Here is a 20257-nt window from a genome sequence, read left to right on the forward strand (position 1 = left end):
CATCTTACACACTGGCTTGGTGAGAGGTTATCACCACCACTGCATCTTACACACTGGCTTGGTGAGAGGTTATCACCACCACTGCATCTTACACACTGGCTTGGTGAGAGGTTATCACTACCACTGCATCTTACACACTGGCTTGGTGAGAGGTTATCACTACCACTGCAACTTACACACTGGCTTGGTGAGAGGTTATCACCACCACATCTTACACACTGGCTTGGTGAGAGGTTATCACCACCACTGCATCTTACACACTGGCTTGGTGAGAGGTTATCACCACCACTGCATCTTACACACTGGCTTGGTGAGAGGTTATCACCAACACTGCATCTTACACACTGGCTTGGTGAGAGGTTATCACCATCACTGCATCTTACACATTGGCTTGGTGAGAGGTTATCACTACCACTGCATCTTACACACTGGCTTGGTGAGAGGTTATCACCACCACTGCATCTTACACACTGGCTTGGTGAGAGGTTATCACCAACACTGCATCTTACACACTGGCTTGGTGAGAGGTTATCACCACCACTGCATCTTACACACTGGCTTGGTGAGAGATTATCACTACCACTGCATCTTACACACTGGCTTGGTGAGAGGTTATCACTACCACTGCATCTTACACACTGGCTTGGTGAGAGGTTATCACCACCACTCCATCTTACACACTGGCTTGGTGAGAGGTTATCACCACCACTGCATCTTACACACTGGCTTGGTGAGAGGTTATCACTACCACTGCATCTTACACACTGGCTTGGTGAGAGGTTATCACCACCACTGATAGATACATCCTGTCTTACCCTCACAGCTGAAGTTTGTTGCTGTTATGTTATGATAATTTTTACCAACACTTATGTTTTGAGAAATTCATGGAAATTACTATAATTTAGTAAAGTTTATCATATTTCTGGTTTTTTACTTTTTTTTTTTATTCGCCGGTACTCTCCCGGCCCGGGTCTTTTCCAAGTAGTGGTGACCCGGCCTTGGCTCCCTATCTGGGGAGTGTCTCGAGACCTAAGACTCCCATGGGAGGAGGTACAAGTACCCTCTCATGTTTGGGACCAACTGTCCCCAGGCCTAGCCACATTCCCCGCCCTCACGGGGCTCGTTTTACACTGTGTGCCTCTTGGTCTGAATGAAAATTTAAATTCTAAAATAATGAAATCCTTAAAAAATGTGAAAATATTACGTAATATGATTTTTTTTAATATTAAAGTGGGATCTGAGGGATTTTTTTTTCATTTAAATATATTTCAGAGGGTTAATTTAAATATTAATTATAATGTAATTTGCATTTTTGTGAAATATAACATCATAAATAGATGGCCTAAAGGGCCTTTTGAAAATTATTATTACTATTATTATTATTATTATGTGAGCAAATTACCTGCAGGAGGCTTACAGGGCATCACCTGAATTATTACCTGCAAGTAATTTGGGTGAGGTAAGGGGGACTGAGTCACAGTATGTCCCTGAACTGCAACTCCTTCGACTGCCCACTTCTTCACAACTCTCACAAAAAACTAGACATGACGTTAAATTAATAATTATAATATTAAAGCCAGCTACTCTGGTTCATTGAAGTTGCGTGGACTGTATGTTACTTTGCTTTACTTGCTGAGTACACAAAATATTCATATTAACACTTACCATTTAATTACTGTAGATGGACCACACCACAACACCTGCCTAACACCTAGACCCTACACTGGCCAGCTAGTGATCTAAATGCAAACACTATGTTGCACCTCCCTGTGACGTCTGCATGTATTTTCCGCCATCCACATGCTGTCCTGGTCGCTAGAGGGATGTATCGTATAGGATTGATGACAAATTAAAAGTTCTAGCACGTAAGAGCGACCCATAAATTTCCTGTCCCAATTCTTCAGGAGAGGACATTAACATGGGTTCCTATTACAAATAAAGGCCGAAACACCGTATTATGGCCTCGATGATGCTGGATTATTAGACGATTGCAACAACCAGTGTACACCCATTAAATTCAATATGGCGTCTCCCCGGCGTCCCTACTGGCTATTCTACACCCCCTCCCTCGAAATTTCTCAAGGGTTCAAATAGCATCACATTTTAATACGGAATTATTATATTATTCATTTATTTGTTCTACATATAGGAAATTATGTAAAAAATTTCCACAGGGCCTGTCTATAAAAGCATGCTATTACATTTACGTGGGTACACAATAATTATTATAACATTCATGGGGAAGCGCTAAACCCGTATGTGGCATACTAGTCACTGAAGTGGAGGGTAATCTGCTTTATAAACAAACTAAAAAAATTATTTATCCAGATAATACAACGTATAGGAGATTAAATAATGCAGGTAATAGTAAAGCCCGTAGTTATGTGAAGCATTTTCCAGGAAGGGAAGAGAAGCTTTGCTCCAGAGTACACATGAAGCACACACACACATTAGTCAGTAAGTGGAATAGTTTGGGAAGCGATGTAGTGGAGGCAGGATCCATTCATAGCTTTAAGATGAGGTATAATAAAGCTCATGGTGCAGGGAAAGTGACCCAGTAGCGGCCAGTGAAGAGGCGGGGCCAGGAGCTATGAATCGACCCCTGCAACCACAACTAGGTGAGTATACACACACATTTTCATGTTCAAGGTAGCAAAGAAAATTTACAATAAAAATCGTAAACATTGCCATGTCTTACACAAATATTGGAACCCCCGTGTCACCCCCGTGTCACCCTCCCTCACTGCCGCCTCCATCATGCTGCTACGATTCTTAAAACTAGTAACGAACATATCAACTTTTTTGCGGAATATTTACTCCACATATTAAATTTATTACATCTTAAACTGTCAGGATAAGATATAGCTGAAGTCCACGTACATGTGGTAAGTAATGTTGGTGTGGTGAGTAGTGTTGGTGTGGTGAGCAGTGTTGGTGTGGTGAGTAGTGCTGGTGTGGTGAGTAATGTTAGTGTAGCGAGAAGTGTTGGTATCCTGAGTAATGTTGGTGTGGTGAGTAGTGTTGGTGTGGTGAGTAATGTTGGTGTAGCGAGAAGTGTTGGTGTTTACCTGGAGTTTACCTGGAGAGAGTTCCGGTGGTCAACGCCCCCGCGGCACGGTCTATGACCAGGCGTCCTGGTGGATCAGAGCCTGATCAACCAGGCTGTTACTGCTGGCTGCACGCAATCCAACGTACGAGCCACAGCCCGGCTGGTCAGGTACCGACTTTAGGTGCTTGTCTAGTGCCAGCTTGAAGACAGCCAGGGGTCAATTGGTAATCCTCCTTATGTATGCTGGGAGACAGATGAACAGTCTCGGGCCCCTGACACTTACTGTATTGTCTCTTAACGTGCTAGTGACACCCCTGCTTTTCATGAGGAGGATGTTGCATCGTCTGCCGAGTCTTTTGCTTTCGTTGTGAGTGATTTTCGTGTGCAAGTTCGGTGTTGAGTAATGTTGGTGTGGTGAGTAGTGTTGGTGTGGTGAGTAGTGTTGGCGTGGTGAGTAATGTTGGTGTGGTGAGTAGTGTTGGTGTGGTGAGTAATGTTGGTGTGGTGAGTAGTGTTGGCGAGATGAGTGATGTTGGTGTAGCGAGAAGTGTTGGTGTGTTGAGTAATGTTGGTGTGGTGAGTAGTGTTGGTGTGGTGAGTAGTGTTAGTGTGGTGAGTAATGTTGGTGTGGTGAGTAGTGGTGTGGTGAGTAGTGTTGGTGTGGTGAGTAGTGTTGGTGTGGTGAGTGTTGTTGGTGTGGTGAGTAATGTTGGCGTGGTGAGTAATGTTGATGTAGTTAGTAATGTTGGTGTGGTGAGTAGTGTTGGTGTGGTGAGTAGTGTTGGTGTGGTGAGTGTTGTTGGTGTGGTGAGTAGTGTTGGCGTGGTGAGTAATGTTGGTGTAGCGAAAAGTGTTGGTGTGTTGAGTAATGTTGGTGTGGTGAGTAGTGTTGGCGTGGTGAGTAGTGTTGGCGTGGTGACTAGTGTTGGTGTGGTGAGTAGTGTTGGCGTGGTGAGTAATGGTGTAGCGAGAAGTGTTGGTGTGTTGAGTAATGTTGGTGTGGTGAGTAGTGTTGGCGTGGTGAGTAGTGTTGGCGTGGTGAGTAATGTTGGTGTGGTGAGTAGTGTTGGTGTGGTGAGTAGTGTTGGTGTGGTGAGTAATGTTGGTGTGGTGAGTAGTGTTGTTGTGGTGACTAGTGTTGGTGTGGTGAGTAGTGTTGGTGTGGTGAGTAGTGTTGGTGTGGTGAGTAGTGTTGGTGTGGTGAGTAGTGTTGGTGTGGTGAGTAATGTTGGTGTGGTGAGTAGTGTTGGTGTGGTGAGTAGTGTTGGTGTGGTGAGTAGTGTTGGTGTGGTGAGTAGTGTTGGTGTGGTGAGTAGTGTTGGTGTGGTGAGTAGTGTTGGTGTGGTGAGTAATGTTGGTGTGGTGAGTTGTGTTGGTGTGGTGAGTAGTGTTGGTGTGGTGAGTGTTCTTGGTGTAGTGAGTAGTGTTGGTGTGGTGAGTAGTGTTGGCGTGGTGAGTAATGTTGGTGTAGTTAGCAATGTTGGTGTGGTGAGTAGTGTTGGTGTGGTGAGTGTTGATGTGGTGAGTAGTGTTGGTATGGTGAGTAGTGTTGTTGTGGTGAGTAATGGTGTGGTGAGTAGTGTTGGTGTGGTGAGTAATGTTGGTGTGGTGAGTAATGTTGGTGTGGTGAGTAGTGTTGTTGTGGTGACTAGTGTTGGTGAGGTGAGTAGTGTTGGCGTGGTGGGTAATGGTGTGGTAAGTAGTGTTGACGTGGTGAGTAATGTTGGTGTAGTGAGTAATGGTGTGGTGAGTAGTGTTGGTGTGGTGAGTAGTGCTGGTGTGGTGAGTAATGGTGTGGTGAGTAGTGTTGGTGTGGTGAGTAGTGTTGGTGTGGTGAGTAGTGTTGGTGTGGTGAGTGTTGTTGGTGTGGTGAGTAGTGTTGGTATGGTGAGTAGTGTTGGTGTGTTGAGTAATGGTGTAGTAGTAATGTTGGTGTGGTGAGTAGTGTTGGTGTGGTGAGTAGTGTTGGTGTGGTGAGTGTTGTTGGTGTGGTGAGTAGTGTTGGTATGGTAAGTAGTGTTGGTGCGGTGAGTAATGTTGGTGTGGTGAGTAGTGTTGGTGTAGTGAATATGTTGGTGTGGTGAGTAGTGTTGGTGTGGTGAGCAGTGTTGGTGTGGTGAGTAGTGTTGGCGTGGTGAGTATTGTTGGTGTAGCGAGAAGTGTTGGTGTGGTGAGTAAGGTTGGTGTGGTGAGTAGTGTTGGTGTGGCGAGTAATGTTGGTGTAGTGAGAAGTGTTGGTGTGTTGAGTAATGTTGGTGTGGTGAGTAGTGTTGGTATGGTGAGTAGTGTTGGCGAGATGAGTGATGGTGTAGCGAGAAGTGTTGGTGTGTTGAGTAATGTTGGTGTGGTGAGTAGTGTTGGTGTGGTGAGTAGTGTTGGTGTGGTGAGTAGTGTTAGTGTGGTGAGTAATGTTGGTGTGGTGAGTAGTGGTGTTTACCTGGAGAGAGTTCCTGGAGAGAGTTCCGGGGGTCAACGCCCCCGCGGCCCGGTCTGTGACCAGGCCTCCTTAGGTCAGTGTCCCAGGATGCGACCCACACCAGTCGACTAACACCCAGGTACCCATTTTACTGATGGGGAACATAGACAACAGGTGGAAAGAAACACGTCCAATGTTTCTACCCTGGCTGGGAATCGAACCCAGGCCCTCACCGTGTGAAGCGAGAGCGTTGGTGTGGTGAGTAGTGTTGGTGTGGTGAGTGTTGTTGGTGTGGTGAGTAGTGTTGGTATGGTGAGTAGTGTTGGTGTGGTGAGTAATATTGGTGTGGTGAGTAGTGTTGGTGTGGTGAGTAATGTTGGTGTGGTGAGTAGTGTTGTTGTGGTGACTAGTGTTGGTGTGGTGAGTAGTGTTGGCATGGTGAGTAATGGTGTAGTGAGTAGTGTTGGCGTGGTGAGTAATGCTGGTGTAGTGAGTAATGTTGATGTGATGAGTAGTGTTGGCGTGGTGAGTAGTGTTGGTGTGCTGAGTAGTGTTGGTGTGCTGAGTAATGTTTGTGTGGTGAGTAGTGTTGGTGTGGTGAGTAGTGTTGGTGTGGTGAGTAGTGTTGGCGTGGTGAGTAATGTTAGTGTAGTTAGTAATGTTGGTGTGGTGAGTAGTGTTGGTGTGAGTAGTGTTGGTATGGTGAGTAGTGTTGGTGTGATGAGTGTTGTTGGTGTGAGTAGTGTTGGTATGGTGAGTAGTGTTGGTGCGGTGAGTAGTGTTGGTGTGGTGAGTGTTGTTGGTGTGAGTAGTGTTGGTATGGTGAGTAGTGTAGGTGTGGTGAGTAGTGTTGGTATGGTGAGTAGTGTTGGTGTGGTGAGTGTTGCTGGTGTGAGTAGCGTTGGTATGGTGAGTAGTGTTGGTGTGGTGAGTAATGTTGGTGAGTAGTGTTGGTATGGTGAATATGTTGGTGTGGTGAGTAGTGTTGGCGTGGTGAGTAATGTTGGTGTGGTGAGTAGTGTTGGTGTGGTGAGTAATGTTGTAGTGAGTTTGTAGGTAGACTATGAAAAACCTGACAAGCGAAAATAAAGACAACGCATGTGTGGTCCATCTTAACCTTTATTCTCACGTCATGGACAGGGGTAGAACGCAGCTGTTACACCACCACAACCATAGTGTCAGACAGAATTTTGGAAGCAGCAGTGATCCACCTTGCCAAACTATTGAGCAAAACATTGGAATGCATATGTCAGCTAGACCTCTTGATCTCATTGTCCAAGATTCATAAAATACACACCTTCCCCCCTCCCTTTATTTTTACCTAACCTCACCTATACTTCTTTCTCGATATATCACGAGATAATATGTGACCTGTGTTCCTCTGAGCCTGACCTCAAGGTGCTCGTTTGCCTTATAAGGCAGTGTAATTGATCATTCCTATATACGTACTTAATAAAGCCTAGCCTTTGGCGAAACGTTGTATGAAGAGGATTCTTTGACGCTAGTGTGGTAAGTAGCGTTGGTGTCAGCAGTTTTTGTTGTGAGCCAATCTTGTCTGCCTTACCTACTGCTGCCACTAAGCTTGCTAACTACTGTTGTTGTTGTTCCTGTTAGTGTTATGCTGCTGTTGCTCTTGTTCTTACTTCTGCTGCTGCTCCTATTGTTGCTACTTCTTTTACTTCTATTGTTGTCACTGCTGCGGTTCTTGTTGATGTTCGACTTATTTCAGCTGCTGTATTGTTGTTCCTGCTGCTACTGCTACGCTGCTCCCGTTACTGTTCCTGCTAGGCTTACCTCTGCATGCTACTGCTAACATTCTTACACAAACGCAGTTAACTGCCATAATCAGCAGATATACCTGCTTGATATAACACATATACCAGCCTGATACAGCATATATACCTGCCTGATGTGATGAATGGTTTTGAAAACCTGACTGCAGTATATAGCCACCTCTCTGGCCCTATGCTGTACTTGCTACAAGAGTGATGGACTGGACACATCGATTCCAGGATGAGCGACTGATTACTTCAAACTCCTCCTTTCCTTATACCTTCCTGCTTTGTATTGGACTGATGAAGCCAATGTGTGGCGAAACGTTTCTTCAATAAAGATTCCCATATGCTGTATAAGTGTCTCAATTTCTTCATACCTGCCTGATACAGCACGTCTCATACAGCAGATATATTTGTTTGATACAGTAATGTACCTGTGTGAGGCCACGTAGGCAACCTCTTTCTGAAAACATTATTATCTGCTTCATACTAGTGTGGTAAGACCTTGTTCACCCGCCTCCTCCTCCTCTTGTGGTCACCGTAAATAATGTTTTTGTAGTTGTCGTCGTGGTTGTTATCGCTTTACTGTTCTTGTTTTCTTCTCTTATCGTCAACGCTGCTAGTATTGTTTTTGTCATGGTTGTCAATGCTATTGTTGTTGTTTTCGTCAAGGTTGTCAATGTTGCTGTTATTGTTTTTGTCAAGGTTGTCAATGTTATTGTTGTTTGGTCAAGTTTGTGAATGTTACTGTTGTTTTTGTCAAGGTCGTTAATGTTATTATTGTTGTTTTAGTCAAGATTGTTAATGTTATTGTTCTCATCAAAGTTGTTAACATAATTGTCGCCTTTGTCAAGATTGTTACTATTACTCTCGTTGTCATCGAGGTTACTACCACTCGTCATCAAGGTTGTTACTATCACTAGTCGTCATCAAGGTTGTTGCTATCACTAGTTGTCATCAAGGTTGTTACTACCACTCTAGTTGTCATCAAAGTTGTTACTATCACTCTACTTGTCATCAAGGTTATTACTACACACTCTAGCTGTCGTCATCAAGGTTGTTACTATCTAGTTGTTGTCATCAAAGTTACTATCACTTTAGTTGTCATAAACGTTGTTACTATCTAGTTGTTGTCATCAAGGTCACTATCACTTTAGTTGTCATAAAGGTTGTCACTATCTAGTTGTTGTCATCAAGGTTACTATCACTTTGTCATCAAGGTTATTATCCAGTTGTTGTCATCAAGGTCACTATCACTTTAGTTGTCATCAAGGTTACTATCATTCGTTGTCATCGAGGTTGTTACTTTCACTCGAGTTGTCGTCATCAAGGTTGTTACTATCATTCGTTGTCATCAAGGTTGTTACTATCACTCTCGTTGTCATCAAGGTTGTTACTATCGCTCGTTGTCATCAAGGTTGTTACTATCACTCGTTGTCGTCACCAAGGTTGTTACTATCACTCGTTGTCATCAAGATTGTTACTGTCACTCATTGTCGTCATCAAGGTTGTTGCTAACACTAATTGTTGTCATCAAGGTTATGATTATCACTAGTTGTTACCATCAAGGTCAATCTTGAGGTTTTAGGCAACCATGAAGGGGGAATTAATTTTTGACATTTGAGTTCTTATATAATTCATCAGGTTGATTAAGGAGGTATCCGCTAAATGGAATTTCTGATATCTAATTAGTAAATTTGCAGGAGGTTATTGCCATTAAGATATGATAACCAGTAAATATATGCTGACGTAAACGTTGGAGACCTTCATGATAATGTAGATAAGTTACACTGGTGGGTGGACGGCTGGCAGATGCAGGTCACTGTCAACACCTACAAACTTAATAATATGGAAGCCGGGGGAAAAGGTTATAATACCGAAGAGTTTATAAAAAAATACTGTGGCAAAATGAAAACCTTTACCGAGACAATATTTCGCTTGCATATCCAACTTGAAAATTAGGCACATATGCAACATCTGGGTATCTTTAATGGAGACGTTTCGCCATCCAGTGGCTTTATCTACAAATTCTAGGACATAATTTGAAGACAGAAGAATTATATACAAAAGATGAGGTAATCAGTCCCTCAGCCTCGGAGTTGGTGTGAAGAGCACCGTAGTCGTGATGAAAATGGAAAACAGGCAAGAAGGCTGGCGCTTATATAATGGAGTCAGGTGAAGAGTGGGGGACGGGTAGCAGACGAAGGCTTGTCCAATTGTCCTAGAATCTGTATTGATAAAGCCATTGGATGGCGAAACGTCTACATTAATGATACCCAGATGTTGCATACCACTGTATATCATTCATATACATAACCCAACTTGTCTCAGTAAAGATTAACATTCTCCTATAGTGCCTTTCATTCAACAGGAGGTGAAGATTTAGTTATGTAAGTAAATGAGGTTCGGTTCGGTTTAGTAGAAATACAAAGCCAACACAACAATTCAAAAATTGTTGAAATTAAAACTAATAAGATTGTCTGGTTTCATATTGTTAAGACAATTTTCAAGGTTATACTACAAATCTTTACGCCTTCGGTGAAGTGTCATTGAAATTATGAGTCGCAGTTCAGGTCTCAGTATTACAGAATGAATATAATAATGGTATCCGGTACCGCCTACTGTGTGGGCGAAACGTTTCGGTATAAAGATACCTGTTGCACATGTATCTTCCTTATTCAAGAATGAAAGTAAATGCGCCCATAATTGTCTTGAAATATTATTTTTTCACCTGTTCAGTGGCTAACAAAAAGACTGCCGTGCATTAGGAATGATGTCTCTGAAGATAAATTAAAAACACTGAATTTACAGTGTAGAGCAGTGTAGACTGAGGCACATCAGATTCAAGTGTGCACGTAAGTTGTTATAAATAAGGTGATGACAATATCTAACTAACGAGAGAATGCAACAATGAATTTCACCTGAAAAAGTTCAGATTAAAAAAATCTAAAGCGCTGGTTTGTTATGTTTTACAAAGTTCATTTTACAAGCTAAGAAATTATGAGAAATTATGTGCATGAATTTCACAGGTACAATCCTGAATTAACATTTCACACACACAACTGGGAAGAATTCTGGCACATCTAAAACATTTATTGATATCGTTGTACCTCGGAGACAGGTGGGACTTTAGCAACAGTGGGTCACAACAGTCTGTCCTATGACCATCTTCTCTGCTCCCCTACTCACACAGCGGGACCTAAAATTATTTGAACATATAGTTCTAGAATTTATTAAACAAAATATTTCAAGCCAGTAACACTGGCTGTATTAAATTTGGTTGCGAACTGTATATATATAAAGGGAAATATTACTGGACTGGACAATCTTAAGTATTTTGTTAGTCCACGGTTTCAAATGATTATACACATCATTTTCATATCATATAAAATTAATACAATAATTATGTGTACATAAAACTGAGACACCTTCCCAACTATTCCTTGGATTATACATCGTAACGCCTCCCTATCGGCGGACAACTAATATTGGCCAATAAATAGTTACATTACCTGTTGTGTGAGAAACACACTGGGAGGCGAAAACATGTAACATTCTACGCAGTGGTCAGTTCTTCGTCCCGTTAACACCGCATCTCATTTTCTATTATCAGCATTAATCTGATGATTGCACTCTACATCTGTAATATTCCAGATGCGCTCCACATTAACTTATTTCATAGTGCCATATTTATGCCAATACTATTTCTATCAGCTTCGATGACTCACGATTAATTAAAATCACTCTACAGCACACTGTACACACTACGCCATTACCCCGGCTTCCCCCAAACCATAATCTTTGGATACCCTCACTGCATGGACCCATCCCATTTGACTCTCAGTGAGCATATCATCAAGCCTTTATAAAAGACTTAAAGGAAAATCCCAAATTATTGCCAGTTGGGTGGGTCCTGTGCCCCTCCCCCGGAATATCTGGGTGCATGGTTTACGTTTCCTAAACATCGAAGTGTACCTACCCCCTAAACGTAGGTGTTACAAATGCCAGCACTATGGCCATGTTGCAGCAGACTGTGGAATACCACATTCTTGGTGTGGTAAGTGTGCTGGGAAACATTCCACTAGAGTATGCACAGTAGGCCCTGACAGCCAAAAATTTAAGTGTATTAACTGTAAAGAAGTTGGGGTTACAGTTTCCCACAAGGACTGCAGTCAGAACCCAAACAACCTTCGATGTAAACCTGATAACAGCCCTTTAATGGTAACTGAGGATGAGGCCATCCAGTCTACCACAGCCAGATCTGAGACTGAACCTCTGCAAAGTGTGCAAGAACCCCACCTCACTGCAAATGATTCTGGTGATACCAGAATGCCATCACACACACCAGCTGTGGAGGAGCTAGCCATCCCTGCTAGCACATATGGAACTACTTGGGGATGAGTTTGTCATTTCTCCCAATACACACAACTACAACAGTCAGACGGACACCACACAGGTAACCCCCCTGGAAATTGGAGATGAGTCTAATGCACAGACTGAGAGTCGAAGATCAAAATGAATTTTTTATGAGAGCCACAAAATTTGATTAACACAAGCCTATCCGATGTTATCCTGACGCCAAATGACTTCGAACAGGCGATAAATGACATGCCCATGCACTCTGCCCCAGGGCCAGACTCATGGAACTCTGTGTTCATCAAGAACTGCAAGAAGCCCCTATCACGAGCCTTTTCCATCCTATGGAGAGGGAGCATGGACACGGGGGTCGTCCCTCAGTTACTAAAAACAACAGACATAGCCCCACTCCACAAAGGGGGCAGTAAAGCAACAGCAAAGAACTACAGACCAATAGCACTAACATCCCATATCATAAAAATCTTTGAAAGGGTCCTAAGAAGCAAGATCACCACCCATCTAGAAACCCATCAGTTACACAACCCAGGGCAACATGGGTTTAGAACAGGTCGCTCCTGTCTGTCTCAACTACTGGATCACTACGACAAGGTCCTAAATGCACTAGAAGACAAAAAGAATGCAGATGTAATATATACAGACTTTGCAAAAGCCTTCGACAAGTGTGACCATGGCGTAATAGCGCACAAAATGCGCGCTAAAGGAATAACAGGAAAAGTCGGTCGATGGATCTATAATTTCCTCACTAACAGAACACAGAGAGTAGTCGTCAACAGAGTAAAGTCCGAGGCAGCTACGGTGAAAAGCTCTGTTCCACAAGGCACAGTACTAGCTCCCATCTTGTTCCTCATCCTCATATCCGACATAGACAAGGATGTCAGCCACAGCACCGTGTCTTCCTTTGCAGATGACACCCGAATCTGCATGACAGTGTCTTCCATTGCAGACACTGCAAGGCTCCAGGCGGACATCAACCAAATCTTTCAGTGGGCTGCAGAAAACAATATGAAGTTCAACGATGAGAAATTTCAATTACTCAGATATGGTAAACATGAGGAAATTAAATCTTCATCAGAGTACAAAACAAATTCTGGCCACAAAATAGAGCGAAACACCAACGTCAAAGACCTGGGAGTGATTATGTCGGAGGATCTCACCTTCAAGGACCATAACATTGTATCAATCGCATCTGCTAGAAAAATGACAGGATGGATAATGAGAACCTTCAAAACTAGGGAGGCCAAGCCCATGATGACACTCTTCAGGTCACTTGTTCTATCTAGGCTGGAATATTGCTGCACTCTAACAGCACCTTTCAAGGCCCCCTGGAAATTGGAGATGAGTCTAATGCACAGGACCTACCTGCAATGAATGATGAAACAGAGAACACTAATGTAACCATGGTACCTGTTAAGGTGATAGGTGTTAAAGAAAGCACTAACCCAGAAGTGCCATCCTCCGGAGAGGCATTGGATTCGCCTGACCTTACTCATATTATAACAAATTTCCAGAAAAAAATTGAGCATCTTGAACAGATCCTGACAAGTTTAATAAATATATGTAATCAGGATGATGCTCTTGAGCATGGTGATGATGTCAAAAGTGCAGCAATCTCCGTTCAGCTTCCAGCAATTTGTGAGAAAGAAGCCCATGACTCTTGCCTACAAGACTTGCCTTTTAACTGGCTGCCAAGATGCCGAAAAATGCTTAAAAATAAAGGTCCTGAAGATAAAGACGTACAAACTATGCTATTTGCTCTTAAGTGTCTGCATACTGTAGTCAAAGCATAATAGTTTTACCATCTTATGAGCAAGAGATTGTAATAACTCACTACAATGGATACATTACAAATCTTTTCATGGAACATTGCTTCCATCAGGAAGCGGTTGCCTGACTTACATCATATTAGTGCAACCAAGAATATTGATGTCATCTGTTTGCAGGAATGTAGATTGAAAGATGGAGCACCTCCACCAAACTTGCCTGGGTATGCTGCTTATAACCTAAGGTCAACCAACTGTTGTGTGATGTATGTCAGAAAGAACTTGCCACATTCACTCCTTTCCTTGCAGAGTCGAGTTAACATGCAGTATCATGGTGTCAAAGTATATGCAGGCGATTTTTCCATAAACATTTTTAATCTCTATGCCCCAGCGAACCAGCTTCGACCTGATGCTTTACCAGATCGCATCAATAGTGAACCTACCATCATTCTTGGAGATTTTAATGCCAGACATAAGAATATTGATGGGTCTATAACAAACACCAATGGAACTAAACTAGTGAGATTGCTAAATGAGCATGATAATGTTCGAATTGTGGGCACTACTGAGCCTACTCACATATATGGTGGCATACTAGATCTGTGTCTTGGATTTAATACATCATATACGATGCATGACTCTGTCATAGTTGATGATCTTCTATCTGATCACTTCCCAAGACTAACAACTGTCAATCTTGATCACATCTCCAGCAATCAAGGAGCTAAATACAGAAGGAGGAAACTTATTCTCAAACCAGAACACAGAGACAACTTTATTAACCACTTGGATCAATGGTATAAGAATTAAGAGCCCATTGGCACACAAAAATTTAATGATGATTTAATTACCACTATTGAGAGTGTTCTCACAGATCAAGTGGGCAGGAATAGGAAACAAAGACCCTCCACTATAAATAACAATAAAAACCAATGTAAATACTATAATGATCCACAGCTACGCAATCTAACAGATGCATCTAGGAGGATTGGTAAAGCATACCGTGAATGTAGAACCCCAGACCTGCTCAGAACGTTCCAAGCTGCACTAACAAATGCAAGGAATAGAAAGGAAGAACTTAGGCAACAGGAATGGGAACAGTTTGTTAGTGGATTAAATATGTCCACCCCTTTGAGTTTGGCTTGGAAAGGTATAAATAAAATAACCAGGAAAAAGACTGGCAATGTTGCTCATCCCTTTCCTCTTGAAAAAGCAAATGACCTCATAAATGACTGGTCCAAAACATCCAGGCATGAAAGCCTTCCATCTCATATTAGAAAAAATTTAGAGAGTACTTCTGAAGAAATGTTGAAACTGATTATTTTTATGAGCCAAAATATTGATGAGAGTGATTGCCTCTTTACCGAGTATGAATTAGATAATGCATTAACCAAAGGTCGATCAACTGCTCCTGGAGAGGATGGTATAACCTATGATATTCTCAGAACTCTAAGGCACGTGCCTGATAACCCTTTGTTGGCACTGTATAATCTCAGTTACATTGAGGGCGTTCTTCCTACTTCCTGGACCAATAGTCTCATTGTGCCTATCCCTAAGCCCCAACAGCCTGATACATTTAGGCCGATCTCCTTAACTAGTTGTCTTTGTAAAACTTTTGAAAGAATGATGCTTAACAGACTGTACTACAGAATCAGACACCAACTTTCCCCCTACCTCTATGGGTTCATGAAAGGTAAAAGTGTGCAGAACTGTATTTCCACCTTTCTCACTGCACACACCTCTACTAGTTTTACCACTTTTCTTGATCTAAAATCTGCATTTGATATTGCGAACAGAACCGTTATACTACATGAACTAGCCAAAATGAATATTGGTGGTAGCTTACTCTGCTGGATAATAGGATACCTGTCAAATAGAGTATCCTCTGTCCTTTACCAAGGCTTCAGAAGTGATTCTAAAGAAATGTCTTAGGTACACCGCAGGGAGGAGTTCTTAGTCCCATGCTATTTAATATTCTGATTAATGCTCTCCTAAATGCTCTACCTGCCTCACCTAAACATATAGCTATAAGCTATGCTGATGATATCATGCTCCATACAACAGGGCATAAGAAGATGAATACCATTCTTAATGAAGTTCAAGCAATTTGTAATCGACTAGGCCTCATAATATCTTCCTCTAAAACAAAGATATTAACAAGCAAACGACATCCCCCACCCATCTATTTGCAGGGTGAAATCATTAGCTACGTTAAAACTTACAGATATCTTGGTGTAGATGTACCCTTTAACAAATCCACTATACCACAACTAAACAAGAAATGCAAAGCTAGGCTAAATGCTCTCAAAGCTGTTGCTGGCTACAATCCCAACTATGGTGCTAATGTGAGAATCGTGAGAATGATGTACATAGCCTATGTTAGGTCCTTAATTGATTATGCTGCTCCCATGTTGATATTAGCTAGAGAAAGTTCTCTCCGACCCTTGGAGTTAATGCAAAATGAAGCTCTCAGGATTATTCTTGGCTGTCCCAGATCTACAAAAGTTCTTAACATGAGGAAGGAGCTTGGTATTTCTAGTATCAGTGATAGGATTGTTGAAATTAACACTGTACTCGGTATTAGAATGTTGAGAAACGAACCAGACACTGTCACAGTGAATCTTACCAAGTGTCTAGAGGTAAATACACACAGATCTAAATGGATTGTGAAAACGTGCAATTGCATTAAGTTTTATAACCTACATGAACTGTATCACTGTAGGCAACAAGAGCATTTCACCCCTCCATGGAAGATGTGTTCATTTAATATCACATACCTACAAGTCCCTCCCAAGAAGCTCATTGCTAGTAATCCCTTCCTTAAATCTCTTGTTAGAGCAACTGCTCAAGAAGAAATTTCTCACCTAGCCGGTAGTAATAAGTTATCACAAGTTACATACACTGATGGATCTAAACAGGAGTCTTCTGGCAGGGCTGCATCTGCTCTTGTTGCCACCTCCCTAGTTAAGAACGATAATAAATTTGTTGAGTTAGGCATAAGAATTAACAACTGGGCGTCTACACTGCAAACTGAATTGTTTGCAATCCTAATGGCGCTAAAGATAACCTATGACACTGAGCTTGACTCTATCATCATTACTGATTCTATGTCATCATTGAAGGCTCTTGACTCATATAATGACTCCAACAACATGCTCATTGGGGAAGCCAGGTATAGATACTCAAAAATTAGGGACAAAGGAATTAATGTACAATTGCTATGGATCCCATCACACATTGGATTACTCCTTCATGATAAAGTTGATATGTTAGCCAAGAAGAGTATCCAGAAGGAGAATGTAGAATATAACTTTGGTATAACTGTGTCTAGCATTAGGAATAATATTAGGAGAGAAGTAAATAATGAAAATGATTGTTATAGGAATGTAGTTAGAAGCCTGAGTAGATCTATAACCCACTATGATAACATGAACGTAGATAAGTATGTTTATGGAGCAACTTGCAATGTGAACAGACTGACTGATGTTGTAGTGGCCAGGCTTAGGCTTGGTTACAAGTACTTCTGGCAGTTTGGGAGACACACAGATGATGATCAAACTAAATGTAAATTATGTGATCAGGCATATGGTCACTCTCTTGAACACTATGTGCTTAATTGTCCACTTATTGAGGAATACAGAGACAGACAGTATAATAACCTATGTGACATGTCAAGATATCTTATTAATGAAAATAAGATACCAGATATACTAAGCAAATTTCCTAAATTTGCTTGTGACAGATAAGTGAACTATAGATATGTAGATATAAATCCATATGTATTCCTGTTAACCCTTTGGGGCCTAGTTCCTAGGCCTTTTGTGTATCCATATGCTCTCGCGCTACCGTCCACAGGATGGATATGGGGTGCACAATAAACTAGCCACTTCGGTGGCAAAATCTAAAATCTAAATCCCCAAACGATTATATTATACACACATTTAATTATATTCAGTGGCATTTAAAGGTGTGTAGTACATTTTCCTTATTAGAATATTAATTTTCTTTAAATTACAACAATTTTCCCCAATAAACTCCCTACAGTATTTAAAGAAATTATAGGTAATATAAGTTTTCATATGACTTAGTATTTTCCAAAAAATCGCACCAAAGATACACACCTACACAATTTCAGATAAACGTTATTATGCCCATCAATTCTTACGCAAATCCCAGGAAAATTATTAAAATTTTCCACAACTATTATCCTACCACGAGCTATTTATAAATCCTAGTACTTCCATACCATGCCATGTACAGACCTCAATTGCAGCGCCCAGATCCATTCAAATTTCTTTTTTCAGAATGCAGACCCCCTTCAACTGCACCATAGCTGCCAAAACAAAAGCATTCACATTGCTAAACTCACAAACTAGTATCTAGTCACTTAGCCATAATACCAACTTACCTCATAATTTGTAATATTTTAAAATAAAGAATTAAACTAAGTCTGCCCGAAATGCCTAGCCATGCTAGGCGTTCTAGTGGTACACTCTGTAACAATCATTATTTAACTACATGTAAACCACACAACAACCAAATTCTGTAAATTCAACATTGTAATCTTTATAGACAATAAACTTTGAATTTGAATTTGAACAGATTATAACTGGTGGGGGGCCCAATCACCATCTCATGGAGATAGAATTTAACGAGCTCCTTGCAGTTTTCTACTTGAAAAACTTGCCCACTCATGTATCTGGTTCTTCTACTGATCCAGTAATAATCTACCTGAAAACACAGTTACTTCCACAGTGTTTGGATACGTTGACTCATCTGATCACAAGACTGTACAAAACAATGTCAAGAATAATATCGCACAACCTGGCTGTGAGAGTAGAGAAACTGGTCAGCTCTTCGCTCCGACCTCACTGCTACTGAACGGAATTCCCTTTCCCAAGGTGATCTTAACCACCAAGTAAAAGCCTATATTTAACATATTCTGTATCTCAAGGGTAAAAATATCCTTCATCGCAGTATGTAACCATGAATATAAATCAGCCTTAGTTTGGTTAATGCTAATGTTAAGCAGAGAATTTTGAGGCGGTACGAAAGGCTTCCCATTACCTATAACGGGAACTTCCACAGACAAGCTTATAGCCTAATGGAGGAGGTCAGTAACTGGGAAATGTCTAGGTGAAAGGCAGAAACAAAAATACTAGTATCAAGAAAAGTGGCTTCCAAAATCTGGTGGTCCTTGGTAAAAACTTTAGAAGTAAAATATATTTCAGAAAAAAATGTATGAACGGCTAACTATAAAAAATGTTACAGCTCAGGTCTTCCGTGTGAGCAGTCATCTTGTCTTGGTGAGGACATTGTGAACTGCGGCATAGGTCGTACTGGCTGTATAGGGCTTCACATACCTGGAGACCATGACTGAGAAACCTAAGTGCAGCTCTCTTGTTGACCTTGCATGCAACTCTTCTAACTATCCGTGTTCTTTCACTTGGTATATAGTCCTGTGTTATACGATTATCAGCTGTGTTTTAACTAGTAGGAATCACAGGCTACTAGCTTCGTATAGGGTTTGTTTTAAATAATTTATGTAACATCTTAATGCATTTGTAACAAGTAACATAACATACCTGGAGAGTGTACAAAGAACTTTCACGGCACACATAAGTACGATGAAGCACCTAAATTACTGGGAATGGTTGAAGTACCTTGATTTGTGTTCCCTGGAACGCAGGCGAGAAAGATACATGATACTATACACAGTGAAAATTCTAGAGGGATTGGTACCAAACTTGCATACGAAAATCACTCCCTATGAAAGCAAAAGACTCGGCAGGAGATGCAACATTCCCCCAATGAAAATCAGGAGTGCCACGAGTACACTGAGAGACAACACAATAAGTGTCAGGGGCCCAAGATTCTTCAACTGCCTCCCAGCATACATAAGGGTGATTACCAAAAGACCCCTGGCTGTCTTCATGAAGGCACGGGACAGGCACCTAAAGTCAGTACCTGACCATCCGGGCTGTGGTTCGTACGTCAGTTTGCGTGCAGCCAGCAGTAACGGCCTGGTTGATCAGACGCTGATCCACCATGAAGCCTGGTCTCAGGCCGGGCCGCGAGGGCGTTGACCCCCAAAATCCTCTCCAGGCATACCACGTAAACACAACACCTCTCTTTCGTGCTTCCTGTACTTACACATCAATAAAATACAATTACAAATGTCATTCACTCAAATGAATATTCAGTGTTACAAAAATCTATTCAGACTAAAAACTCTTAGAAGCCAGACTGTTGTTCTTGCTAGCCAGAACACAGTTGATAACCTCGTAACAGCATACGTCATGAGTGACAGCCTATTTGTAGACACCATTATTTGACGAGATGGAATGAAAACTTACCACTTAGGTTATCTGATCAATATCTTGACTTCAAGAAAGCGAGCGTGTATATGCACCTCTCTTCATTCTGACAGATAAATTATTTTTTGACGTGCGTAAGTTTCTACACTCTTAGTCACTAGCTCCAAGTGCAGCATAAAAAATGGTGCATTATTATTATTATAATCAAGGGGGAAGCACTAAACCCGTAGGATTATACAGCGCCTATGGGGGGATGGAAGGCATTCAGGCTTAATTCAGGGAACTGGAGCACAGATCCAATTCCCTAGATCAAGAGCCCCTCACCAGCGTCAAGGAGCCTTCCTTGAGGGGAAAAATGGTGCAGAAGATAAACCGCAGGTGCATCTTTATTTAAGCTTCTTCTTTTGGTCTGTGAAACCTACTTGCACATTTTGAAAGGCCTCGTAGAATTTGATCTTCCCTCTGTGTAGATGATTTCGTTATTGCTTGTGCGAGTAGTCAGCTTGTAGCCGTCACGTGCGAGTAGTCAGCTTGTAGCCGTCACGTGCGAGTAGTCAGCTTGT

The 20257-nt window shown here is 41.7% G+C and overlaps 1 protein-coding gene across 1 annotated transcript in view; it reads right to left on the bottom strand.

The window, feature by feature from the left end:
- Positions 1-18261, bottom strand: part of LOC128706492 (eukaryotic elongation factor 2 kinase) — a gene marked incomplete at its 3' end in the record, with an annotated part of 256511 nt that extends 238250 nt beyond the window's left edge. The window contains 1 exon segment of the mRNA XM_070092758.1: positions 18202-18261.
- Positions 18262-20257: the final 1996 nt, after the last annotated feature.

Source organism: Cherax quadricarinatus, chromosome 40 (genome assembly GCF_038502225.1).
Source record: "Cherax quadricarinatus isolate ZL_2023a chromosome 40, ASM3850222v1, whole genome shotgun sequence".
In the NCBI taxonomy this organism is placed as follows: Eukaryota; Metazoa; Arthropoda; class Malacostraca; order Decapoda; family Parastacidae; genus Cherax; species Cherax quadricarinatus.